Source organism: Ixodes scapularis, unplaced genomic scaffold (assembly GCF_016920785.2).
Source record: "Ixodes scapularis isolate PalLabHiFi unplaced genomic scaffold, ASM1692078v2 PGA_scaffold4__175_contigs__length_147842914, whole genome shotgun sequence".
Taxonomy (NCBI): Eukaryota; Metazoa; Arthropoda; class Arachnida; order Ixodida; family Ixodidae; genus Ixodes; species Ixodes scapularis.
Genome location: NW_024609879.1, coordinates 61014246 through 61031384, shown reverse-complemented (window position 1 = coordinate 61031384; position 17139 = coordinate 61014246). Strand labels below are relative to the sequence as shown.

Here is a 17139-nt window from a genome sequence, read left to right as displayed (position 1 = left end):
GTGAAAAACATGCTGCTCAACTAAATCTGCGTACATTGCAGCGGCGTTGAGCGCGCGTGTTCAATTTTCCGTTTGCTAAGACCCCGAGTTCTTTCCAGACTGAAAAGAATGACCGGGTGCTTCAGTCAAATTGATCGTCCCACCTTTAAATAAACAACAAATATCAGTTTCACATGCTACGTAGTTGCATCCTGGTGGTGCGTTTTCTTCGCGAAAGCGAACTTGCCCCAGAAGCTTCAAGCAAGAACTGCTTTCTAAAACCGACATGTGCTAAGCCTTTAGTTTTTCAAATGAAACGCGACACGCAAAACTTCCGACACGAGAAAGGCTTAGATGTTGGCTGGTATTTCTAAGTTCAAGAAGAGGCAAGACTGCTCTCGCTGCACCAACGTCAACGCTTAGTGCCGCAGTGTGAGAAACTGATTTTTAGTATTTATTTAAAGCGGGAACGACCCATCTGACTCACCTTGCACCGCCAACACACGTGGAATGCGGTCCACACGGACCGCACCACAAGTTACAAAAGCCTTGGCCACGCGTGGTGTAAAGCAAAAGCGTTGTATGTGCAAGTGGCGCTAGTGATCAAGTACATAAAAAAGAAGTTTATTTCGCGGAAAATCGCATTCACTGATGTAAGGAATCGAAACAAAGTAAGGGGTACCGCGAATGTAAATACTTATTTACATTTTTATTTTCATCTCCAAATTAAGCAAGCCGGATTTTAATCCGCGTTTGGATAGGTTCCACGTGGACTCATGCTTATCAGAATTTGTAAATACGAAATAGGCTTAGCGTAGGCAGTCAAAACATAGATGACATAGATCTACCCTGCCATCTATTACGCTATCTACATACAAAACATAGATTATATCTATGTTTTGTATCATTTCTTTGTTCTATGACTCTTCATTCTCTCTTTCACCATAAATACGAGCGAAGGTGAGCTCGTGACGTGTCAACATCGACCTCACATTGCTTTCGCTCGCACTGAGCGTGAAACGAAGTGTAGGACATGTGGGGCACGTTTCGGCGGTGCACGCGTCGACGTGTTCAGAACTAATTTGTTCTACGTCATCGAGGTTAGCGTAACTTCTGCAGGGCAAAAATTGCAAATTGGGTTATGGGGATATTTTTACAGCGTGTAGTTGGTCAGCCATTTAAAGTTGCGACGAGTCAGTCGCGGTAGATGAGCAATTTAGCCGGTGCAGTACAACCACTAGCCTGGGGTCTTTAACGTGCACCACGCAGTAGTGATACCCGACCGCACGCCGGTACGACGCTCATCCAGATCGAAACGGGCAGGGGTGGGCAGGGCTGATCGAAACATCCAGATCGAAACGGGCAGGGCTGCAGAACCCAGGATCCCTGGGTTCTGCAGCGCGAGCTTTCGCTCCACGCGCGTCGAGCTGGGTGTGCGCTTTAGCCCACTTCTGCAGGGCTCCAATTTCGTCAAAGCTGGGGTGAGCACGTGCAAATTAGAGGCAACGCAAAGCCTCGTGGGCGTGCTCTTGTAGTTAGTTTTCTGAATGCGCTGATCACGTGCGCTGAACCTGTAGCTATGGCTCCAGAGAAAAATTGGGGAGTGTGTATGTTTATACAGCCTAGAATTTGGTCTGCCTCAACGGCCGACGAGTCTCCCAGCTGTAGATGAAAAATTTAGCCAATGCTGTACAACTGATAGCGCAGGGTCTTTAACGCGCATCACGCAGTAATTATACACGAAAGCGCGCCGGTAGGATGTTCATCCAGATCGAAACGGGCAGGGGTGCGGATTGAACCCAGGATCCCTGGGTTCTGTTGCGGGAGCTTTCGCTCCGCGTGCTCCGAGCTGGTGTGCTCTAGCCCACTCGGCCGCCGATCCCGCTCCGGAGGGAAACATGTCTTCTGTTTAGACACGCACAGCAAGTTAGCGAGAGGATTACACCGCTGTATGCACTGAAGCTGTAGCAATCTAGAAGGTCCACGAAAAAAAAAAAAAAAAAATACAGCCATACTCGTTGGCAGGTGAAAGTAAACGCTGGGGAGGGGGTCGGCTCCTCCCGAGCGTTCGCTCTGCAAAAGTGGAAAGAGATGGGAGGAGCTGCTTCATCTCAAAACTGAAAGTTTTCAGATGCAGCAGCTTCTCCCTCCTTCAATTTGTGTGTATGTTGATAAGGCAAAAAACGCAGTGCCTCTTATGCTCATTTAGCGACGCAGCCAGGAATATTTTCTAAGGTGTAGGGGGAGGGGGTGGCTCCCGCCTCCCCTGTATTTACATCACTGGTGTATTGTCGGCTGTACATGATCTTGAATTTCTCAAATCAACCTGTTTTACTGAGCCACAAAACACGGCCTGTAATTCAAACCAAACCAAAAAAAAAAAAAATAAGAAATACGTACATTTTCTTAGCAAAAAATAAAAACTTAAAACAGATATCCAGTGAATGATTAAGCAATTACATGTATTCACAAATAAGAAATCAAGTCGAATTAAGATATTGAACACCGTTTGTTTGAAGGACCAGATGGACATGAGTTGATGCAGACTCCAATCAGCAAACAAAGGTTATCAAGCAACGTATAACAGGAGAAGAAGCTGTGAAATTATGTCTGCTCGCATTCGATTGACTTCAAAGTTCGTATAGAGTACGATAACTGCAGTAATGTCAACCGTAGTGACACCGGCCCCAGAAATATGGACTGAGATAGAGTGGGGTCGAAACCGAAACTATTAAGTCGTATTTCAATCCTTGACTGCCTTGGCTGGCTTGGCTTCGTGCCAATTCAAAGCCGCAAGCAACTTCTGGATCCTTGTTCGTTCCGGAGAGGACACAAAGGCCTTTCTCGGAGTGCGTCGGTCGATTCGAGTTTAGGTAAGTTTTGCCGATTTCATATTCATAATGCATGCTAGAAGAATATCCAGATATGCTAGATCATCTTCGGAACAACGTAGCTCACGTTGCCACCGTAATTCGGATGATTTTTCACTTTTTTCTACGATTTGAGTCGAAAAAAGTGAAATCGTCTTAGCACTGACCGGCGGCAGCGGCGGCGGCGGCCGCCGCCGCCGCGGTGCCGCCGTGCCGCTATCTTGAGAATCCCGTGAATGCTCTGCGACACCGGAGCACTGCAGAGACGCTGATTAGATTGTTTCTAAAGTACGCGTTGCTATCAGTGAACTGTTCTGTGTTGTTAAACGCTTGATTGCGTGTCGTCTCGTCCTTTTTCATGCTAGCGGCAGCGTTGAGTTGTGCCCAATGTTTTGAAACTCCCGGCCCGCGCGCTCTGGGTTTTCACGCCGCGTCCAGCGGGATGGCGCGGTTCGACTGGCGCTGGCGTTTGGCGTATTGATGGGACACGCTCCTAACTGGGTGTCGTCGTTGTGCTCGTGTACGGCGTGTGCCTCGCGCCGGCGTGCGCCTCGCGCCGGCGTGCGGTGCGTGGCGTTGGGTTTGAGGTGCTCGGGCCTTGAGTTTCTTATACTTGGGACACACGGGCAACTCGAATGCCATTTACAACGAATGACATTTGAGCGGACGGCCAATCGGCGCGCGACACTCCGGGCGTGACGCATTCCACGCGCGACAGATAGCGAGCTGATTCGCCGATCACACAATTGTCATTCGTTGTAAATGGCATTCGAGTTGCCCGTGTCGCACGGGTATTAAAAGTGTTGACCGAGCCCTGTTAATCTCATCGTTCTTGTTGTTTTCTCCCTTGTTGCCTGTTTGTTATTTTGATCATCTTGCTCTGGTTGATTGGCTAGCAGACGATCGTGCGTACGGGCCCCTGCATATATGTCCAGCCTTGCTAGCCACCCAGGGTACTACTGTCGCTAATAATGATTATTATTGCTTGCCTTAGCGACGTTTTAATTTACCCCGGCTACATTCGTGACTTGTAGAACTCGTGGGTGCACAAGTAGTTTACATGGCTGAGGAAAGAGGTTGAATGATTTGATTAAAATGCTCTGATCTGGTATGGAATGTTTAGTGGTACTGGGAAGACACATACAAAGCAAGGAGATCCAGCTTTGAATGTGATGGCTCCCTACTTACTACAACGTTTAAATACCTGAGGCCCTGGTAAAGTTGAAGGGAGTCTCTTAAAACATTTGTGGAAAGACCCAAAGCTGGATACAATTTTAGTCTAATAGCTGGTCCACACTGTTGCAACCGACTAAGACTGACTCCGACAAAACCAGTCTTTAAGCCTCTTGTGACGGCTTATGACCATGCCGTCCAGCAGTAATAATGGCAGTCGTAAGCGGCTTAAAACCCTGTTTTGTTCAACTCTGTCGTAGTCAGTTGCAACAGTGTGAACCAGCTCTAACGCCTCTTAGGCGCATTCGCAAACAGTAGCTTCAGGATGAACTTGCGCATTGCACTGCCCCAAAGGATATCGATCACATCCCCGGTGTTTATTTTTAATCTGTATCCCTGCACTGCAGAACATGTCAAGAGGCTTGTTGATTGCTGTGCATGTGCCTATCAAGCGAGCTGTGCTATTTTTAAGTGGTGTTTAATTTGTTTTTAGCTTCCTGGGATTTCTTAAGGTACCAGTAGGTATCTAAGCTCTACATGCACATTGTTCTTAACAAGCACTTCACCAGAAATTTTTTTTTTTTTTTTTGGGGGGGGGGGGGGGGGGGAGGACCCAGCAAAATGGACGATTTTGGGGGGGGGGGTAGGGTAGGTAATAAAGAAAAGGTGAGGTAGGCTCCTACCCCCCCCCCCCCCCTTCCGGCTGCGTGCCTGGTTCTTAATACAATTACGTCATGAAGAAGCTCATTTCCCTTGTTTGGTTGAGTTTAATGGTGCTGTCATCATGGTCTTTGCACTGTCGACAACAAGAGAAGCGTAATGTTGGCACTTTTTCTTTTGTTGATCTGTGAAGCAAGTTTTGGTTTCTTTTTTTGTTCCAGAATATCAGTCTGATTCTTATTCATGGTATTGCAGGAAGTCTGTATCATCAAGAAAAAACTGCAGGTGGCTGGAAGCTGCCGATCAGCTGCCAGTCTGGATAGTAGCCATCAACTCAGCAAAGGCCTGCAGGCGAATCAGCCCAACCTGTTTCTCTGCTGCCTTTCAAGACAGGATGCTTTGTGAAAAGTGAAACGGGGCCCACGCACCGCTTCCGCAGGACCCTGCTGGTATTTATCTGACCTTTTGTTTTCCTAAACAAATAACACCATTACAAACTGTAATATACCGAGCAATTGCCCACTCTAAATTGGGCATGACCATGGAGAGCTGGGGGATAGGGTAGGTAATAAAGCAAAGGTGTACATGGTCGGGTGATCCCTTGGTCTGACCACGGAATTACAAACAGCTGCCATTTGCAAAGCTGGTTGACTGTGCAAACACGTAAAAACAAACCGTCTGTTTTTGTTTTTTTTTCTTTTTTTTTTATTACAAATTAACATCCTAAAGAATGGTTGCTTAGCATTTGCTTGTTCTTGTTATAAAGCCTTAAATTTATTCTTCCGAGTTCGAACAACAAAGCAACCCATCTTTTTTTGGGCACAACTTTCTTTGGCAATGAAGAGAAAACTAGGGAAGGGGGAGGCAGGCAGTGCCAATGGCTCTGTGTTAGTGCACCAAATAGTTATCGTTTTTTGTTTGTTTTTTTTGTCTCGGTTTCAGTTAGGGTTTTGGCGTGTCAACCACGCAGTTGCTTCAGTGCATGTTTTTGTACGAGGATTGCGGTTGAGGGAGCTGAACCGCGATCGCCGAGCATGCAGGCATATTCAGATCTATTTCTGAAGGCTTCACCCGTTTTTAAGCGTAAGCCAACACTTTGACTGAAGCACTCGGACAGACTTGCAAGGTAGATTTCACCGTGGTCAATCTCCTAGAATTTAATTTGTCTCTCAGCTGACGAAGATAGGCAGTGTCGAATCAGGAAAAGCTGCAAACTTCATGATAGTAGATAAGCGCCGGGAAAATACCTAGACAAAAATTTGACGTGAACACTGGCGTACCGGCAACTAACATTTATTAAAAACAAAATTTCTGATATAGTAAGTGGTAAGGATGCAGATTTGTGGTAATGAACTGTCCTCTCATATTGATATCTTTTCAGATATATCAGTGTTTAGAAGGGAGCTAAATTTTTATCTTTAATTCGTGATTGCATGCTAGTCTGTTCTTTTTTACGAGTGGAAGACATTGTGTTAAGTCATGTACTACCATTTTATATGCCACCACACTATGACCTAGTGGTCGTTCTGGGGCATGATTCAAATAAAACATTATTATTATTATTATTATAGCTGTGAAAAACGTCAGTCATGACTACAACTGGTCAACCCTCTATCAAAAAATTAATTCTTTTGCCGATAAGGTTATGGATGTGTCACTTGTACACCTGGTGCCTTTGGCTTTAATCTTAAACGCCTGGTGCAGCTCTCTAGATTCTTTATCTGGATATCTGGCCAAAAATTTGGTGTCTTTAAACGACTGGGAGCAAAAGCAGCGTCTGCAGTGTGTGGCCAGATGTCGTGATGGAGATCGCTTGTGTGGCCACCTCGCGTTCGCGGGCGCAATCATTAATACATAGGCCTGTCTGACCTGTGTACACAGAGCCATATGACATTGTGATTCCGTACACAACTTTGGTTGTGCATTCTGTGCATTTTTTGCAGTGTTTAGTTTTGCATTTGTCTTTTCCAAGGGCCACTGCTGCAGCGACAACACACATCAGCTGCTGCCCTTGTTTCCCGTCATTTAATGACACCAAATTTTTGGCCAGATACCCAGATAAAATGTCTAGAAAAAGCTACACGAGGTGTTTGAGATTATAGCCGAAGGCACGAGTTGTACAAGTGACACATCCATAACCTTATCAGCAAAAGAATATGAATTTCTTGATAGAGGTCTACATTGGTTGTAATCATGATTGACATTTTTCACAGCAATGTAACAGATTGTTTTTTTTTTCAATAATGTTAGTTGCGAGTGCGCCAGTGGCAACTTCTTGACCCTGTCTATTTTTTTGGCGCTTGTCAATGATCATGAACCACCTGACCCAAATTGCCACATGAACGAATTTCATGAGTGCTGCCGCGTTTTGAGGTCAGTTATCTGTAAACTCTTCTGGTGCTGAAAAACTATTGCGCGGGAGGAATATACAGAAATAGAAGCACGCACACTCCACGACGCGAAGTCGCATTCCATTTTAATCGCATTCAGTTATGGCTGGCCCTAGGGGGTCGCTGGCACACCACAGCTCAGAATATCTGTAGCAAGGATTGCGCTGCAGAACCCAGGGGTCCTGAGCTCCGTCCCCAACCCTGCTCACACACACCAGTGAGCTTGCTAGCCAACCCGCATACGGAAACAACTAGGAGTCCCGGTTCCCACTGTCCCATTTGTCATACACGTTGCACACCACTTGCTTGGTTTGTTTTAAGATTTCTTGGTTGCCAAACTTCATAAAAATCTTACATGTCAAACAAAGGGGCGAACTCACAGAGTGTGCCTGCAATAAACCACACTGATGATGCGCAAAGATGCACATGATAAAGATGCCATCTTAATTTTGCAGGGAGCTAGAAAACCTAGGGTGAATTTAAACCAAGAAAACACAAAATAGCTAAAAAGGAAATGCTCTAGGTTTGGCACATCCTGGCTAATGTTATGCTAACATTCTAAAGTCAAAGCTAAACAGAACAATTTTACATATATCTTAATTGGTTACGTTCCACCCAGCAAATTATTATGGTTGAACTATATTCAGCTATGCAGTGAAATGGTGTCCTTTGGCTCTCTAGCTTTAGCTCCATTGCCACGGAACGTTGTCCCCAAGTATATCACTTTCTAGCTCTTTTCGACTGCTCCCCTCCTATTCCTCTCCTGCTTTGCTGTTCTACTCGTTCTATCCCCATTCTGTCTGCCAGTCGTGGAGATAAACGCCCATGGCGACAGGGTGCCTGATGTCTCTTTCATATATTTTTTTAACTTGCTTAAAATAGAGGAATAGGCATTAATATGTCCTTAGATGAGTTGATATGTTTCAAAAGTAGGGGTTGAGCGCTTACTCTGCCGCGGGTGCATGCCCGGTGTTTTTTGGTAGTTTTATGGTGTTGTGCGTTACTAGAATAAGTTGGGCTTTAGTATAGTTACCGCATATGTGTAGAGTAATTCACGCAGTTGTTAATGGCCGTTAGTACCTAACTCAACCCTGTGCAGGGTGTCTATGAGCTGAAAATTGGTATTGTTGAGAAATTCGGCAATTGGAAAAGTCTCAAGATTTCCAGCCTAATCAGTATCGATCAGGGAATTTCAGCCTTCCTTTCTCTGAATGTAAGCAAAAGACACGTGTGGTGTGGCACATGCACCTTCCTCCTACTCAGCAACTCGGCCGGCCTGCCAACGTAAATCTTTGCTGGAAACTAGAGTCTTGGTAGAATCCAGAGATGCAACTTCATCTCGAAATGTATTTACAAGGCAAACTTCTATACTCTCAACGAACTGCTGCTGCTTATGGCAGATTTGTGGAATGGCTTCATAGTGCGAGAGTTTGTCTCTATAGCTACCCTAGTTGCTCCTGAATAAACTTCTAGGGGATCTTTTCCGGGCTGTGAACATCATGACAGTTGAGGTAGTTTCTGCTGGAAAAGGGAGGGGGGCAGAGAGGGTATCCCTCAGCTTGACAGTCCATAGAAGCTTTGTCAGCCAGGATTTTGAATGTTGCGAGGACAATGACAGCTGTGTTAGCTCATATATTTTTTGCCAGAAGTTGTATGACTAACTGCCAGGATTGCAACATCCAACAGCACGACATGCCAGCTCCTGTGGTGTCATTTAATTTTGTCGCTTAGAGACCACTTTTGGTACATGGGTTATATAGAACACTAAACGAACCAGTTGGAGGCGCATTCCAGGCACCATAACGTAGCCTCTGCTGCTGAGATGTTCTTATTGCAGGTATAATTTCCGATTCTGTTTTTTTTTTGTTTTTCAGTGGGAGCTCATGGAGGTGGCACGGTGCATGGAAGGACAGAGTGGCTGACAGTGAGCTGCCCAAGCAAGCTGCTGGCTCTTGTGACCGTCTCCGAAAGCCTCTGGATGGGCTAAATTACAGACGTGCCTGGACATTTATAAATGGTAAACACAATCTAGACTACCTTTGAATTATGCCTTGGTCTAACGGATGTAGCTTGGATGTCGTGTTTGGCTGCTAGAATGGAACTGGATAGTGTTAAGCGGCACATGTCACCAAGTAAGCACACGCTGGGACGCTTATCCACAAACTCGGCTTTCCAGTCCACGAGCCACCAAAGACCCAGCCAAAGAGGTCCCGAGTCATCCATGATTTCGTGTTTCATACATATATGATGGTTTTACTGCAACAGCTCATACTATTTGGCATTCTAAACTTTCCCATCACTAAGAATACATTTTTGTGGTGCCATCCGTGTTGGTTTTCAAAAGCTCTGATATCTGGGCCTTGTTCTGTTAGTTTCCATGCGAACTGTGAATCGCTTGCCAGGGATGCTTTTGCCACTGCAGGCCAATTTCCTTGGCAAGGCATTTAACTATTTCTGGTTTCATACTTGGCTTCAATTGATTGTTGAGCCATTGACTTTCTCTTTCGACGCTGGCACTGCCACCACAATAGTCCCATCACATACACTGGCACTACTGCTCGTTACAAAAGGTACAGCCGTTTGCATCTATCTATCCATCCCTTAGATGGTCTTTTCTCCTATGCCATGGTGGCCCTTAAGTTAATGTAGCTATCCACTTGCAGATAAGTTCTTCACATCAAGTTAAAAGGAATCTTTCACATTCTTTTAGAAGATTCTTCACTTCAAGAGTAAAAGGAGTTTTTCACATGCCTTTAGAAGATTGGTCCCAATATAGAAATGTTGCTTGCCCCGACATCTCTAAACCACCTCTGTAGTGGTTTCTCGATGTCTTAACATGCCGTGCCTCAGAATGTGTTTTGTCGCGTTTTTATGTCACACCGTTTCTTGAGTAGTTTACAAAGATCTTGTGGGCTCCAGTGACACAAAACTTTTTGTCTCCTTCTCCACATGCCTTATTATTTCAATTTTTGTTGCAAATGTCAACTTTGCCCTCTAGACATTCGCAGTCATAACAGCTCTCACAGAATTCAGTGGTTATTGTACTCTTTTTACTGGTTTCCTTTTTGAGCAAAATGTGCGAGTGCAAAAGCACAAGCTCGGAGGAAGGGATCAAGTAGAAAGAAGGTGGAACCCGCGCACGATGTGGTTGTGGTGGAACGCGAAGCAAGGCATCGGCGCTATGGCCGGTGGAACGGCAAGCAAGGCTTCGTGGGTTTGGGTGGTCAAACCTTGAGCAAGGCTTCGTCAAGACTGTTGGTGGGCCCCGAGCCAGTCTTAGACAATGTGCCTGTGCTTGTGAGTGAGCACTGTGTGGCGCTGTAAGCACCCAAGCCACCACCGACATCTTGGGACCATGATTGGACTCTCCTCCTCCTCCAAATGTATGGCATCTTTGATTTGGCTTCTGTTCCTTTTGTTATGCTTTCAAAGCTTTTGTGTTTTTCCTTCTGCGGTTTTGAAGAGTGGAACGCTTGCAAGATATGTTCTATTCCTTTATTTATTCCTTTTTTTTTACGACTGTGTGTGCGTCCTGTGCACCTTTTCTTTACTTTTGAATTTCTTTACTATTAAATAGTGCTCCGTAACGCCAGGCTCGACTCACTCTCAATTCCTACCGCCTCTCAGGAAGTCCATCGCCTAGGTGTGGCCTTAGCACCTGGACAGCGGTCCAATTCAAATTACAAGTTTGTTTTTATGGGATCTTTTCCAACCGAACCTGTGACTAACTTGTGACAGGTTCAAGTCCTGTAGTGGATGCCAGTTTGTCACAGGTTCGGTTGGAAAAGATGCCATAAACAAACCAACTTGTTATCTGAATTGGACCGCTGTCCAGGTGCTAGGGCCACACCTAGGTGATGGACTTCCTTAGAGGCCGTAGGAATTGAAAGTGACTTGTACCTGGCATTTCGAAACACTATTTATTAGTAATGAAATTGAAAATTAAAGAAAAGGTGCACAGGACGCACAAACGGTCGTAAAAAAATGAAAATAATAAAGGAAAAGAACATATCTTGCAAGCCTTCTGCTCTTCGTAACAGGGGCAAGAAAATCACAAAAGCTTCGAAAGCGTAACAAGGAGGGAACAGAAGCCAAATCAAAGACGCTATACATTTCGTATGAGGAAAGTCGAATCATGGTACCAAGATGTCGGTGGTGGTCCCAGTCCGTTGCGGCACAAGTCGGAGTCGAGAACTTGTGGTGGCTTGGGTGCTTATAGTGCCGAACAGCGCTCGCTCACAAGCACATGCACATCGTCGAAATTTGCTCAGGGCCCACCAACCATCTTGACAAAGCCTTGTTCGGGGTTCGACCTCCCACACCACTGAAGCCTTGCTTGTTGTTCCAACCACTGAAGCCTAGCTCTACGCAGCTTCCGCCTTCCTTCTTTTTTTCTTTTTCTTCTCTTCCGAGCTCGTGTTTTCGGCACTTGTGCATCTTACTCAAAACGGAATCCAACGAAGAAAAAAATCGTTCAATTCTGTGACAGCAACATGTAGGCCTATTTGTTGGTTGATTCTAATGTCAAATATCCATGATTGTCCACATTGGATATCATTTGCCTGCGGTGTGTTCTGCAGCCACAAACATCTGCCATGCCACCGCTACGCATTAGTGTTCAGTGGAGAAACCTGCTACGTGGCTTCAGAGCATGCAGTCATTAAATTCAACACTAGGGAATATGTCAGTGATGTCTCATGCAAATGGACACCTCCGTTCCTACCCAAAAGCGTCCATAATGTGAGCTGTGCATAATAACAGGACAAAATGCAGGTATTTACCCGGTTGGTCCCCGAAAACGGTTTTTATATAGAAGAGTATCCTTATTATTGAGACATGACTGTTTCCCCACCCTGCCCGAGTCCTACTAGAGCGACAAAGAGAATCACCTGACACTGATATGCCTCAAGACTGGATAATACGCCAAAAAACACAGACGAAATGAAGGAAGATCTGGGCAGGACACGTCTTAACTTTTAACTGAATAGTCTACTTTGGTAAAAAAAATATATCTACTGATAGGAAGTAACACATGCTGTGTGAACACTGTAAACCTGATTCGCATGGTGTGATTTTACTTGCGAGTTTGCTGTTGTGACGTCACTCATGCAGCGAAATATAGGTATGGGGGAAGCTGCAGTGCCTGACGTCACAGGTGTAAATTTGCAAGCGAAATTGCGCCATGTGAAGTGGGTTGATGCGTCGTCTGAACGCACTCCCCCAGAAACGAGCGTCATTGGCTCTGCAGACCGTGGAATTCTTCGTCATGTATTAGTAATGAGGGTGGGCTCACATGAGTTGTTATTCTAGGATTTCATCAAGAAGGCATTGTGAATTTTCCTCTTTGCTTTTGTCTTGTAGCAGCCCATGACACTAGTCTTTTTCTAAGTTGGACTTGCACTCACAATGGACACAGTGAATTGCTAGGTGACCTTCTGGATAAAATACCAGGGTAACAACTCTTGTCTGAGGTGCACCCTCAGTGTCATTGTCTGAAAGAATTTCACTCTCTGTGGAACTAGTGGCACTGGTTTCTGAGGAAGTGCATTTTGACCATACAGTGTTCTGCCAGCAGGTGTCAGTTTTTATCTGTATAGATGCTTTTAGGGAGTCAGTTACTCGAGCTGCCACCAGTCGGTGCGCTTAACGGGCTGCCATAGCTGACCTTCATTTTGTCGCCGTTGCTTCGCATTGTGTGCTGCACCGGTCACCACCAGAGCTTTGTTTTCGTGTTCTTTTACGTTCCGCGTTGAAGTCGAGTGTTTTCTTTAGGTCTTTTTGATATTTCAGGCTTTCATTTATTCATTTGATACCTACGTTTCAATATAGATGTATTTTCTTATTTATAGAATGGAATCGGACATTGAATGGATCACGATACAAGATCATGGCCTAGGCTTCAGAGAACATGTAAGTTCATCACATTCTTTTGTTTTTGTCGCTAATAAAGGGCAGTCAACACCGTTGCGACATATGAAAATATCAACTGACGCAGTGAGGCTATCTCCAGATGCCCGTCGTTGGTTTGGCACGCAAAACCCCCAAATTTTTTGGCAGTGAGGCTATCGCAGTCGTGCTTCTCGGTGCATGTGCGCGCTTTTAGACATTGTTTCCGTAGATAAAAGCCGGACCGCATGTAAGCGCTTTAGCAAGCAAGACGAGAGACGACGGCGAGTCAGCAACGAAAGTTTCTCACTGCCACTCGTCGCGGCGCTCGGCTTTTGGATTTCTAGAAAACCGCATGAAAGCGATTTGGGAAGCAACGAGACAAGCGACTCGCTTCGCTTTCGCTCGATCAGTCGCTCGACGAGGTAAACCGCACGCAAGCGACCAAAACGATGAGCGACATTTTCTAGAAATCCAAAAACCGAGCGATGCAACGGGCGACAGCGAGAAATCTTCGTCGCTGACTCTCATTGTTGTCGCCGTTGCTCGTCTCGCCGCTCGCTTGAGCACTTACATGCGGTTCGGCTTTTACTTACAGAAACAATGTCTGAAGTTCGCACATGCAGCAAGAAGCACGACTGCGATAGCCTTACAGCGTCAGTTGAAATTTTTATGTGTCGCAATGGTGTTGACTGCCCTTATTAGCGATAAAAACAAAATGTGATGAACTTAATGGTCTCTGAAGCCTAGGCCATAATCTTGTATCGTCGATCCATTAGCTGTCCGATTCCATTCCATAAATAAGAAAATACAAGAGCGATGTTCAAATGTCGATATCAATTGATTAAATGAAAGCCCGAAATATCGAAAGGGCAAACACACGATTTCAACGCAGAACGTAAAAGAACTCGAGAACAAAGCTCCGGTGGTGGCCGGTGCAGCACACAGCGCGGAGCAACTGCGAGAAACTGAAGGTCGGCTGCGGCGGCAGGGTCACGTGACGTCAAGGTGGCGGCGGCGCACCCATGAAATGTTGCCTGAAAGGGTCTATATGTATTTCTGTTTTTTTATACGAACCATTCAGTTGAAGGTTATGCAGTGTTCTGTCCAGATCTTCCTTTGTTGTGTCTGTGTTTTTTTGGCATATTATTCAGTGATGAATAGCCAACTTGCCATCTTAAGCCCCAAGACCATGCAGCATGCATACCAAGATATCTTTTGGCAGGCTTGCAATAACTTGTGCTTTTTTCATGAGCCTCGAAAAATGGGAAACCTGCCAAAGGTATCTTCGTGTGCATGCTGAATGTATTTAAGTCGTGTCGGGGTCGGTTGTTGTTCCTCTTGGTTGCTTTAGTAGGACTCTCATCCCATTTTACATTGAAAGTTTATAATACAATTTCACAAGAATATTGCTCACATTCATTGTATTTATTGATTCAATATAATCAAGTCAGACTGAATGTTTTTCTGATCTGAATTTCTTTTGTGTCGTTTTAATTACTAGGGAATTTGGTTTTTTGTGGGTTTATAGCTTCAGGGCTGTCAGTGGAAGTTGAGACCACTTTATATTGCAACCTTAGAGGTAGCAAGGTGTAAAGTTGGGCGAGTTGATTGGTGGTCATATTGAATGGGTTAAAACAGCGCAAAAAAGATGGACCAGTAAAAGGAAAGACAGCGCTGTGTTTGTGATTAAACATGAGGAAGATGCATAGAAAGGGGGGACGGAGAACGAAGTTGTCTGTCTGTCCCCCCCTTTCTCTGTGTCTTCCTCATGTTTAGTTACTGTTACCAACATGCTTGTTTTGTACGTAACTGTGTCTGTGTTTCCTTTTACTGGTCCTTCGTCTTTTTAGAGGTAGGTAACATAAATACCAAAAAGTACTTCTATGCATTTAAAGAAAAGCAGATAGAAAACATTGTCTTTACAGTGAAGTTGTACTTATGGCTTGGTTTTACTATCAAGAGAATCAAGAAAAATTCCCTTGCGGCAATTCAAAGTCTGCTTTCAAACGATCTGAGCAACCTTCCACAGTACTGTATGTTATATGTGGTGTTCACATTGAGCTGCTCTAACTGGCTTTTATTTTGCATTTACTGACAGTAGTATTCTACAAATGGAGGGAAATCATGTTTGTCACTGTCAAGTTCTGTAGTTCCTGCGTTATGTATTCTCCTGCAGTATGAAAGACCCAGTGGGAGCGCCTGGCCGAGACAGTGACTGGTGTGCTCTGGGAGATCCCAATCTACCCAAGGGGGAACTCACTTAGTGCTCAGCTAAAGTGCAATGCACACTTATCAGTTTTTGGGTTCACGGTGGAGAGCAGTTCATTCACATTATGTCACAGCCACTAATTCTGAAATGGCTGTCCGAGAGAAACTGGCCCGAGTCAAGGCAATTATTTTCACTTCTAAAGTGCATGGTCCATGCCATCCTTCTGATTAATAAATCCGCTCATCAAGACATTTTATTTTTCAAATATGAGACTCGGGTGCAACATCAATATTTGTGCCTGTTTTCAAATTTTACACCAGAGACAACTGATAACAAAAACTATAATGAGCATGCTTACTTCGAGCCTCCATGATCATATCTGTGGGCGCAATGCCGATAAAGCACGCTCTTAGTCTAAACCTAAACCGTCCGCAAGTTCAGGACCAGTTCAGCCCCGAGTGAGCGTCCTTTCCTCGAGGCAGAACAGAATCTCGTGGAGCGCACATAGCGCCCCCGACCACGGTCATCTCGGCCACGCGCTTTTAGTACGTCTTTTATATTGAAGGAGACTGAAGATACCACCAAGACCTTTTGGGTGGCCTTTCTGCTGTTATAATTTAATTAGGAGCAGGATTTATAGTTCATGTAAAACATATTTACTAAACATGCATCACTGGTTATCTTGTTCCTTCTCCAGGTGCTGCTATCCAGCTCTACGTCACAGCCATGAAGTGGCCATGGGGTGAACTATGTACAACTGCTGTCATTAGTACTCGGATCGGCAGAGCCACCTACTAGCTGTGAAGCCCAGTTGCCAGGCAGCAGATACTCGACCAGCAACCAGCCTTTGTCGCTCTAGTGGGACACGAGAGCGACAAACAGAAACAAACGACAGCTACAAGCCTCCAACCGATTCAGCATGCCCGTGGTGGTACTTTTGGCAGGCGGCGTTTATTCGTTCGGTGCTCGTGAAATAAGCATGAGTGATTCTAAGCCTGCCAAAGATACCCTCGCGTGCATGATGCTTGTGTTTAAGCATAGCCTCCTTTATTCTACAAAGCCTGTCAAATCGGGAAAGACTCAGGTTTGAGACTTGTCGTCATTTGTTTCTGTTTGTCGCTGTGGTGGAACTCGGGCATAAGCTAGCACCATGTACTGAACATGAAATAAAAAACCACTGTATCAAACTTGACTTGATTTTGCAGCTTCATTTGCATGCCAACCGCACAATAAATACAGCAGCTCGCGCATGTTTTCAACTTTCATTTTATTGTTTAAGTATTCTGAGAAAATTACTTTAGCAGCTCCATTAATCGTGGGTCACTAAATCCGGAACAAGGTAGCAACCAGTTTTTTTCTGCACACAGCACCAAAAATTGGAAGTGTTTGACTATATCATATGCCACAAAAAACATCCTTTGAATGACAACATAGACTTCCTTGGGAGAAGTCTGTAAATTCCCCGTATAGCCAAGATTGAATGACCAGAGAACTCCCACCCTGGCCCACACTGCATTTACACTGTTTTGCCAAGCTTGACTGACCACTGAACTGCCAGTGTGGCCCAGGATGCATTTAGACCGTTTTGCCAAGCTTGGTTGACCACTGAACTGCCAGCCTGGCCCAGGCTTGTTTTACACCGTTTAGCCAAGCTTGGCTGTACAAGGAACCCCCACTGAACTGCCGGGCCGGCTAGCCAGGCTGGGGCTAGCTTGCCCCTTGGAGCAAAACGGTGCTTGGGCCAGGGAAACTTTCCCCGGCTGCCCAAGCAGGCTCAAGCTTGAGCCGGTGAATTGTGCTGCTTGGGACACTTCTTCAAGGTAGGCCTAAAAGCCTCACCAGACAAAGTGACCTATGTCGTTATAGCGTGAAGAAAACTAAGAAAGGAAGATAAATCAAAACAAATGACTCTATATTAGGCCGGCATAAGGATCCAACTCTCTCCCTCGATCAGAGTCCTAAGACTATG

At 45.2% G+C, this 17139-nt stretch overlaps 1 long non-coding RNA gene across 1 annotated transcript; it reads left to right on the top strand.

The window, feature by feature from the left end:
* The first annotated feature begins 2739 nt into the window (after nt 1–2739).
* LOC121048108 lies at nt 2740–16362 on the top strand. The gene is made up of 3 exons (XR_005798813.1): nt 2740–2852; nt 4938–9089; nt 15868–16362. It is a non-coding gene; the product is annotated as an uncharacterized LOC121048108 (long non-coding RNA).
* The last annotated feature ends 777 nt before the right edge of the window (nt 16363–17139 follow it).